Raw genomic sequence first — 9,886 nt, 5'->3', positions numbered from 1 at the left:
TCAGCAGAAGGGGCAGAGATGATTACCCTTTTGGCACCACCCTTCAAGTGAGCCCCAGCCTTTTCCAAGGTTGTGAAGACACCGGTGGACTCTACAACATATTCAGCACCAGCATCACCCTACTTGGTGTTGGCGGGATCTCACTCCTGGGAGATAGAGATGGGCTTCCCATCGATGATAAGTTTCCCATTCTCAGCCTTGACAATGCCATTGAACTTGCTATGGGTGGAATCATACTGGAACATATATACCATGTAGTTGAGGTCAATGAAGGGGTCGTTGATGGCAACAACCTCTACTTTGCCAGAGTTAACAGCAGCCCTGGTGGCCGGGTGCCCAATATAGACAAATCCGTTGACTCCGACCTTCTCCATCTTGTCTCAGGGATGCGGCTGGTACTGCATGAGAAGCTCCAGCTGCCTTTTGAATGGGGAGGAGCAAAGAGCCCCAAACACTTTTCTTGGCAATTTTTATTTTATATTGTTATATGTGCAAAGATGGAGTCCTGGTATGGTGCTGTAGGATAAGCACTGAGCTGCTAACCACAAGGTCAAACCCACCAGCTGCTCCTCAGAAATCCTATCTGGACTGGATATGTGTCAGAACTGACTCCATTACATCTAACAGCGACAACAACAGCATATACAAAAGTGTGATGGCAAAGAGATTAAAAGCAGAGCTTTATAATTAGACTGGATTTCAAGTCTGAGTTTATCACTTGGTCTTGGATTCTGTCTGTATTTCCTCAACTGAAAAAGAGGAATACTGATATTATCAAATTCATTGGATCATTGTAAGGTCTAAATGTTGCAAAACATATGATAGTTCTTAGAGAAGTATAATAAATGGTTACTAACATTATACACTTTATACTATTTAATTACAAACTAATGTGTATGTGTGTCTTTAAGTGAGAATTTTAGGATTTAGAAGTATGAAGTGCTATATAAGGCAAAATAATATTAGCATTTTGTATTCTACACGTTTGTCTCTACTAATTTTAATAATATATCCAGTAACTATTTAGTCATAGGGATAATAATGTCAGGTATAAATGGAACAATTAAAAACACTACAGGAGCTAAGTTGTTCAGAAAGTTTCAATGCAAATGTTCCATTCTAAGAAGCTGAAAATACAGAATGAGAAAGAATGAGGGTATCTTATTTTATTCCCTGGTGAGGATCTATCCACGGCAAATACACTACATAACTCCACACATGGGCAACCTCTGCTGAGACTCCTTGCCTCATCATACAGGCCTTTTAGAGAAGTAAATTGAAGAAGACTTATTAACAACATGCAATTTGCATACAATACAACCTTATTTGCTGGAAGTGAAGAGGACTTAAAATACTTATTGATGAAAATCAAAGAGTTCAGCCTTCAGTATGGATTGAATTTCAGTGTACATAAAACAGAAATCCTCACAGCTAATCCAATAAACAATATCATCATAGCAAAATGGACAAAAGATTGACATGGTCAAAGACTGCATTTGATGTGGATGCACAATCAACAGTCATGGAAGCAATAGTCAAGAAATGAAATGACATATTGCATTAGACAAATCTGCTGCAAAAGTCTTCTTTAAAGCAAAGAGATCAGTTTGAAGACTAAGATGTGCTTAACCCAAGCCATAGTGTTTTTAATTGCCTTGTGAAAGTTGGACAGCAAATAAGGAAGACAGTAGAAGAATCGATGCATTTGAATTATGATATGGGAAAAGAACATTGAAAGCACAATGAGTTTCTAGAATTAAAAAACAAATCTGTCTTGGAAGAAATACAGCCAGAATGTTCTTTACAAGACAGTAGAGTGAGACTTTGTCTCTCGTACATTGTATATATTTTCAGTAGGAATCAGTACCTGGGGAAGGACATCATGGTTGGTAAGGTGAAGGGTTAACTAAAAAAGAGGAAGACATTCTGACATTGTGGCAGCAACAATGGGCTCAAACATAACAATTGTGAACATGGCACAGAACCTGGCAGCGTCTTGTTCTGTTGTGCATAGAGTTGCCATGAGTTGGAACCTACTAGACAGCATCTAACAACAACAACTCCATGTACTAAACTAAGCACAGTACTAGGTGCTGGGATGCAAAGATTGGTTACTTTTCTCTGACCATAGAGATCTGACTATGTAATAGGGGAGAAAGGCAAATAAACTAATAATAGGATTTGTGTTAGATTTTGTAGAGGTATTTAAAGGACAGATGAGAGGCTTCTGGTTAAGACAAGGAGTGCTGATGGTATAGTATGTTAACTGCAAAGTCAGCAGCTCAAATCCACCAGCCACTCCAAGGGAGAAAGATGAGACTTTCTGCTTTTATAACGAATTACAGCCTCAGGAACCCTATACAGGGTTGCTATGAATCAGAACAGACTTGATGGCTCACAACAACAATAACAGGTGTTACCAAACTTTTCCAAGAGCTGAATCTTGACATGCTGGCCTGAGTAAAAAAAAAAAAAAAAAAAAAAATGAACAAAACAAATTTGTTGTTGTTATTGTTGTTAAGTGCTGTTGAGTCGGTTTTGAGCCATAGCGACCCTGTAAAGTGTTTCTGAGGAGCGACTGTTAAGTTTGAATTACTGACCTTGCAGTTCAAAGAAAACTTGTGGTCCTATGCATTACCCTGTAGCACCACACCAGAACAAAGAAAATAGGTGCCATGAAGTGGGCTCTGACTTATGGTGACCCCAAGTGTGTCGGAGTAAAGCTGTGTTTCATAAGGTTTCCAATGTCTAAATCTTCCAAAGTAGATTGCCGGATCTGTCTTCTCACCCATCTCTGGGTGGACTTAAACCTCTAACAATTCAGTTATCAATCCAGTGCTTAAACTATTTTCACTACTCAATGTCTCCCTAAATATGTTGTTGTTGTTGTTGTTAAGTGCCGTTGACTCGGTTCCGACTCATAACGACCATGTATAGGTTAGGGGTTATATTTATTGGGCAAAGAAAGGGGTGGAGTTGGGAACGTGAGTCTTATTCCAGACCAAGGATGAAAAAAATAACTTGTATGATGGTGCAAAGGTTTGAAACAGGAGGGACCATCTGGAGAGCAGTAAATGTTCCCTGTGGATCAATGAATTTGCAGAGGAAGTTCAATATACTTTCCCAGACAAGAAGACGTTGGGTGTTGGGTGAAGCCAGAAGGCATCACTGAGAGAGTCTTAAGTAGGAGTAGAGCTAATGTCCTTTGTCTGTGTACCAGTGTGCAGTGCATAGGGGTGATTAGGGAACCATACTTTGGAGAGATAGAGAAATTGCAAGCCACAGGTTATATCTGAGGATATATATGGGCAGCTTTCACGTTAAAGGCAGCTGAAACAAAGCCTGGGATTCAGAAGAGAGCAGAGGTTCAAAGCTGCGATGGGGGTGTGATGTGAAGCTTGGAGGAATTTCCTGAGCCAGTATTTCCTGCAGCATATTTTAATAGGGCACTTGCAGACTCCTGAATGGGTGAGCAGGGAGCTGTTAAGGGCACTGATCTGGCTCAAGCACAGATCACAAAGGCCTCTGAACTAAACTGACGAGTTTGAACTGTATCCTGAAAGCTTTGGGGAGTCATTGTGGGGTTTTAAGCAGGGCAATGGTATGATCGGATTTGCGTTTTTAAAAGGTCTTGTTGGCTGCTGTGTAGGAATGGAGTGGAAGTTTGTGAGCCTGAAGGTATAGAGATCAACTAAGAGGTTTTGTACGGTTGAAAGTTGATGAGTGTCTGATCTGTAAGGATAACAAAGAAATATACAGGGAAGGGGAGATTCTGGAGAGACCTGGAAGGTGGAAAGAAAACCAGTTGCTATAAAGTTGATTTGGACTCCTGGTGACCATTTGTGACAGAGGAGAACTGATAGTCTTATCATCGTTGTGCACAAAGAAGTTCAAGCCAGCTAGGTGGAGTTGATCTTAAAAGAGTGGTACACCTATTCCACACTTATGCAAGATCTTGTCACCTGACATTTTGCATTTATGGCAATAGTAGAAATGAAAGCTGAGGTATGAGGTGAGAGTAATGCTGGTTGTGATGATTAAGGTTATATTTCAACTTAGCTGGGCCACAATTCTTGATGGTTTGGCAGTTATGTAATGATGTTATTTGGCAGTTGTGTAATGGTGATATTTGGCAGTAGTATAATGATTAATTTGGCAGTTGTATAATGATATAATTTGGTAGTTGTGTAATGGAGTAATTTGGCCATTTTACAATGATGTAATTTGGCAGTTATGTAATGATATCACCTGGCAGTTATACAATGATCTACTTATCTTCCTTCATGTGATCTGATGTGGTCATCCTCCATTTTTGCATCATACCAAGTTCCTGGTCTATGGAACTTAACCAAGTCCTAAAGTGAGGCATGGTCTGAAACTTTGAGAAAAGGTCTGGGATACAAGTATATAGAATAAGAAAAGGAGAGACCTGGTGAACAATGACATTTAGGAGAGACTTGAGTGGAGTTTCATGAAATTAAGAATAAAGGACAAATAGGAAAATAGAGAGTTATGATATGGAAGCCTTGGAAGGAAATTATTTCAAGACAAGAGGATTGCTGCTAAAAGACAGCGCTGAATAATTTCACTACATATGTAACTGGTAAGGCAAGATTTACACTAAATTTGTCACTTGTTTCTTCCACATAATTGTGAGTTTGATACTATTATTATGCCCAGGCCTACAGGGATAGGAAAACTAAATGACGCACCCAACATTATAAAATGAATTTCAAATCCATACCATCTGACTTCAAAGTACAGACACACTTGAGCTCTGTCAATGTTCACATGCTAAGAAAACAAAAAGTAAAGGTAAATTGCAATGAGTAAAAGAAAGGAAGTATGGTGGCTCTGTATGATAAGCACCGGACTGTGACCCTAAAGGTTGTTGGTTTGATCCCATCAGTCACTCTATAGGAGAAGGGTGAGCCTTTCTGCTCCTGTGAAGACTTATAGCCTGGGTAACCTTACACAGGGTTGATGTGAGTCAGAACCAAATCAACAGCATGTAAATACAGCAACAATGTACTTGGTACTGTAGATGGAAAAAAGTGAAGTAAATGGTATTTCTCCTCATAGAACTTCAGGTTGAGTTGAAGACAGACATTTACAACATCATAATATGGTCTAGGAATGGACCACAGATGCATGGACTCCAAGGGGATGAGAAATAGAGAAATTGGGCAGTGAAAGATCATGTCTTACCAATTTAGCCCAGAGTTTTAAATACTCTAGTCACAATGGACTCCTTTTAATTCCTGAATAGGCCAAGGCACCTCTTGGCTCAGAGATTCATATATGTAGTCCTTTTTCAACTTCAAGTCTTAGTTTAATCATTACCTCTACAGAGCATCCTTCCTTGACCATATTGTCTAAAATAATGTTCTCCCTTACTTTATTCTTTCTTATATCACCATATTTACATTGTTCACAGCCATTTACATAACTGATAATTATCTTGTTTATATGCATATTTGTTATTATACTTCTTCTATTAGAGGTAGATCCATAAAACTATGCACTATCTTGCTTACCATACTGTCTCCAGTACCTAGACAACTGTTAGTAGAGAAAATAGTTGATGTGGTTTGAATGAATAAATGAGTAAAAGGTATAATGTTTTTATAGAATCTTTAACTGTAATCATTCACCAGGTTAACAAGATGGGGGTGATACTTTTTTTTGTAATGGGAAAACATGTTCAATGTCATAGAAACATGAGGAAGATTGGATAATCCAATAATGATCAATAGCTTGATATATTTGCACTATATCATAAAATGGCTATATGGGAACAGAGGATAATGAGGGGGTTGGTGACTGAATGATACAAGCTAAAGATTTCTGTTGGCAATGGAAAGTTGACTGCAAAATTGAGCAATAACGATTAACCCACTGCCTTTGAATTGATTCTGACTCATAGCAGCTCATATAGGGTTTCTGAAGCTGTATGTCTTTAGGGAAGCAGAAAGCCTCCTCTTTCTCATATGGAGCAGCTGGTGGATTTGAACTGCTGTTTTTTTGGTTAGCAGCCTAGTGCTTATCCTGCAGTGTCATCAGGGATTAAAAATCAATTCTGTATGAATTTAGCAGTTAGTATTTTTACCTAAATTTTGAATAATTAGAAAATCTTGTTTATTGAGCTATGTTTTGATGTAATTATAATCACACACTACAAATTATGGATCATATCTTTCATCAGATTTGATTTTTGTGAAAAGTCAACGATTCCTATTTAGTGTATATTGCATATTTTCTTGTGATCCCTGCCTAGTAATTCAGTAGTTAGAGAATAAAGGGCTTTGTGATTATATGAAGACATCAATATTCATTAAAACAGTTGGACAGGTCTTTGTAGGTATGGTAATGGAAATTTGAAAACTTATTTAACCAAAGATCAAATGATCCAATTAAATGTTAGGTATTAATAATAAAAACCTCATTTTGCGGGGGGGGGGGGGGGAGGGGGGTAAGTTATGGCAAATGGTAAAAATGCAGCACAAAAAAGAAAGCAAGTAATATTATTGAAGAAACTAGTCTTTGCTTTTAATTAATTACTAGGATAGGAAAATGGCATTTACTGAAGAAAATACAGCATCTTTTAATGGAATTGGCAAAGGTCTATCAAACCTCCAGAGAATTGAAAAATATGAGCTAAATGATCAGCACTGTGTGAGGAGCCAAAATTGTAATACTGTCTAATATTTTTACTAGTTTGGTAAGTTATATGAACTTCGTAACAAAAGAATGAGTGCAGGAAGATGACTACAAGGGCAAATAGTATTCTCTTTTAGATCTCTGTTTGTTACATTAGTCACCTGAGGTTATTGCCATGAGATGATGGTGTCTTTATGAGAATTATGGTAGAATATATATCACTAGTAATATTTTTCCTTGAGAATTTCACTTTATGAAAATATAACTTTATAACTTACATAAATCCTAAACAAAAAAGGAATAAATAAATTCAAAAGCACATGTAGTATCTTTGCAACTGTCTAACACATTTGATATATTTTACCTTAATATTGCTTTTGAGGTAAGTATTCAACATTCAAGTAGATAGCTGTTTAAAATTGGTGTCCTTGTCCAAGATCATTCACTAAAATATGTTGTTGTTGTTAGTTGCCATGTAGGCGGTATCGACCTATAGCAACCTTATGCACCGCATAACGAAACACTGCCCGATCCTGGACCAACCTTACTAAACTAAAAGAACCTATTTACTTTGAGTTGATGGTGACAGACACAGTATACTTAGGTTGTTGTTGTTGTTATGTGCCGTGGAGTCGGTTCCGACTCATAGCGACCCTGTACAGGGTTTCCGAGGCTGTAAATCTTTACGGGAGCAGAAAGCCTCATTTTTCTACCGCGGAACAGCTGGTAGTTTTGAACTGCTGACCTTGCGGTTCCCAGCCCGATTTGTAACCACTAAGCTACCAAAGGTCCTTTATACTTAGGTAGTTTTCTCTTTATTTTGCATAGTTAATAAACTACATTGGCACTGTTTCCATATTCTTGTCACAGTTGTTGTGTATAACGATAGTCTTCTTAGCCAATACTGCAAAGCACTGGAAAACAAAATCATAATGGATTGAACATGGTGAATTTTCTTTTACTACAGGATTTCTCACAGTTGCTTATAAATGAATTCACATTGTGATCAATTTAGGAGGAAATACTATAACAGGATTTACTAAATTACTTAACTATCTGATTCTTTCCTTGTGGATTACATATGGGATTAGTGATCTGGGATGCAGATTTATACACATGCCTAAATAATATGCCCATCATGGCTTCTTTTTTCTGAATTCTGTTTGAAGTAATTGTCAATTTCCTCTTTTATCCACATTTGAAATATTATCAAAGTTATTTAACATAATATAGTATGTACGACTATTTCAACATCCTAGTTTGGATTATTTTGATGTCTGGCCTCATTTTAAAAGGATAATTTTATGAACAATTCTAAAAATTCTATTCTTATGAACAATATTAAACTTAACTTGAACATGATGAATAGATATTTAACTACATGATATTTCTCCATACCACCGCACTTAGAAAGTATTTGAAAGCCAGCTGGTTATATTAGGTGGATAGCGCAGTTAAACAGAATTTTGTTACTGATGTTGCTAAAACTCTTTGCCCTGTGAACAACATTTACAGATGACTGAATCAGAACAATTTCTACTGTAGGATACTGTTGTTGTTAGGTGCCATTGAGTTGGTATTGACTTAGAGTGACCTTAAGCACAACAGAATGAAACACTGCCTGATCCTGTGCCAATCTCACAATCATTGCTACATTTGAGTCACTTTGCCAATACATCTCATTGGGGACCTTCATCTTTTTCGATGACCCTCCACTTTAACAAGTATGATTTGTTTCCCCAGGTACTGATCCCTTCAGATACTGTGTCCAAAGTATGAGAAATGAATTCTGACCATCCTGGCTTCTAAGGAACATTCTGGTTGTACTTCTTCCAACACAGATCTGTTTCTTCTTTGGGCAGTCCATGATATTTACAGTATTCTATTCCAACATCATATTAAAATGCATAGATTCTTCTATGGTCTTCTTTAGTCATTGGCCAATTTTCACATGCATATAAAGTTATTGAAAATACTATGGTTTGGGTCAGGTGCATCTTAGTCTTCAAAATGACATCTTTGTTCTTGAACACTTCTTTAAAGAGGTCTCATGCAGTAGATTTGCCTAATGCAATACATCTTCTGATTTCTTGACTGCTGCTTCCATGAATGTTGATGGTTGATCTAAGCAAAATGAAGCCTTTGACAATTTCAATCTTTTCTCCATTTATTTTGATGTTATTTATTGGTCCAGTGGTGAGGAATTTTGTTTTCTTTACATTGAGATGCAACCTGTACTGAAGGCTGGGATCTTTGATCTTCATCAGTAAGTATTTTAAGTCTTCTCACATTCAGCAAACAAGCTTGTAAATGAGTGTTCTTCCAACCCTAATGCCACATTTTTCTTCATATACTCCAATTTCTCAAATTATTTGCTCAGCATACAGATTGAATAATTATGGTGAAAGAATATAACCCTGGCTCACACCTTTCTTAATTTTAAACCATTCAGAGTTCTCTTGTTCTGTTTGAGCAACTGCCTTTCTCTGTGTATAGGTTACTCATGAGCACAATAAAGTGTTCTGGAATACTCTTTCTTCGCAAAGTTGTCCATGCTGTTATGAACCACAAAATCAAAAGTCTTTGCATAGGCAAAATAGCACAGATAAACATCTTTCTGATATTCTCTGCTTTCAGTCAAGATCCATCTGATGTCAGCAATGGTATCTCTTGTTCCACGTCCTCATCTGAATCTGGCTTGAACCTTTGACAGTTCCTTGTCAATATACTGTTGCAGCCATTTTTGAATTATCATAAGCAAAATTTTTACTTACAAGCAATATTAATGATACAGTCTAATGATTGCTACATTCAATTAGGTCACCTCACTTTTGAAGGGTCTCAAACATAGATCTCTTCAAGTTAACAAAGTAGCTGTCTTTCGAATTTCTTGGCATAGTTAAGTGAGTTCCTCCATTGCTGTTTCAGTTTCTTGAACGATTTCAATCTGTATTCCATCAATTCCTGAAGCCTTATTCATTGGTAATGTCTTCAGTGTACCTTGGACTTCTTACTTCAGTACGACTCCCTTGAAATGGTTGAACATTGACAATTTCTTTTTGATTCAGTGACTCTGTGAATTCTTTACATCTTCTTTTGGTGCTTTCTACATCATTTAATATTTTGCTCATGTTTTTGTTGCTATTAGGTGCCATTGAGTTGGTATCAACTCATAGCGACCTTATGCACAACAGAGCGAAACACTGCCTGCTCCTAGGATAACCAC

The sequence above is a fragment of the Chrysochloris asiatica genome, unplaced genomic scaffold, assembly GCF_000296735.1.
Source record: "Chrysochloris asiatica unplaced genomic scaffold, ChrAsi1.0 scaffold00002, whole genome shotgun sequence".
NCBI lineage: Eukaryota > Metazoa > Chordata > Mammalia > Afrosoricida > Chrysochloridae > Chrysochloris > Chrysochloris asiatica.
This window is presented reverse-complemented; position numbering follows the sequence as displayed.